The sequence below is a fragment of the Monopterus albus genome, unplaced genomic scaffold (genome assembly GCF_001952655.1).
Source record: "Monopterus albus unplaced genomic scaffold, M_albus_1.0 scaffold277.1, whole genome shotgun sequence".
NCBI lineage: Eukaryota > Metazoa > Chordata > Actinopteri > Synbranchiformes > Synbranchidae > Monopterus > Monopterus albus.
The window spans coordinates 560,502-561,685 of NW_018128157.1; positions in this window are offsets into that span (position 1 = coordinate 560,502).

The following is a 1,184-nucleotide window of genomic DNA, read 5'->3' on the forward strand; positions in this document are numbered from 1 at the left end:
CTGTTGGAATGAACCTGTAGAACCAGTCTGAAAGGATGAAGACTAGAACCAGTCTGAAAGGATGACTAAAACTCCGACAGGTGGTTCATGTTGCTGCTCAGCCCGGGACTCCACTACAGAACCTTCCTGAGGTACAAACAGTGTTGACATGTTTGGTTATATATACATATATATATATATACACAGAAACCTGTTGGAACAGAAGAATCCAACAGTTTTTTGTTAATGTTTTGGCTAAATTTGGACTAAACTTTATGGCCATGTGTTTTTATGTTTGTGGGTAAAAACTGGCTCTGAACTCAACAGTCAAAGCTGCCTTTCAGTTGCCCTGAGGGATTAGAACCCATGTCTTCCTGACTGCACTGCAGCACCTGCAGGTCTATCGTCTTGCCATTTGGTTACATAGGGTATTTAAAATGAATGGAGACCATCTACATCTGGCACAGGGTGCACCCTGCCAATGGGGTTTTGGAGCACACCCAGTAAAAGTAGCTAACCAGTACCACAGTGTCACAATACTCCATTACAAATAATGGTCCTGCATTAAAAATCCTACTTAAAAGTTGTCACATGTAATAGTTTTAACTCAATAAGAAATGTACAGTCACTGGCCACTTTTTTAGGTACACTTGTAAAATTGTATGTAATTTAATCAGAATCTGTTTTATTGGCCAGGTGTGTTGGACACATATAAAATCAGCTTTACATAGATTTATTTTCTTCTGGTTAAATGCAGAGTTATTACAGCGCTGGGCTCTATGAGACGACAAGTCTCCAAGAGCTTCGATAATCAAAAATCATTCACATTTATCTTCTCGGGCTGGGACTGCCCTGTACACGGGTGGTATGTTACACGTAAATATTCTAGTATGTTCATATAGGCAGTGTGTGTGTGTGTTGTTATTTTCAGGCGTTTCTCTCCAACTGAAAGTGGACATGCAGTTAGCTGTGTCACTTACTTCCCTGATTCTGTTGTAAAAAAAAAAAAAACAACCCCTTACTCATGCTTCAGACATGAGTGACCAGTTCAAGCCCGTCAGACTTCACATCTGTTAAGTAGCATAAATTAACAGTATCTTATCTATAGTTTCCAGAACGACACTTATCTATGCAATCTATTCTTGCACAATTTTCCAAGAAGATGAAAAATACTACAAGTTGACTCAAAGCTGAATATTATAACT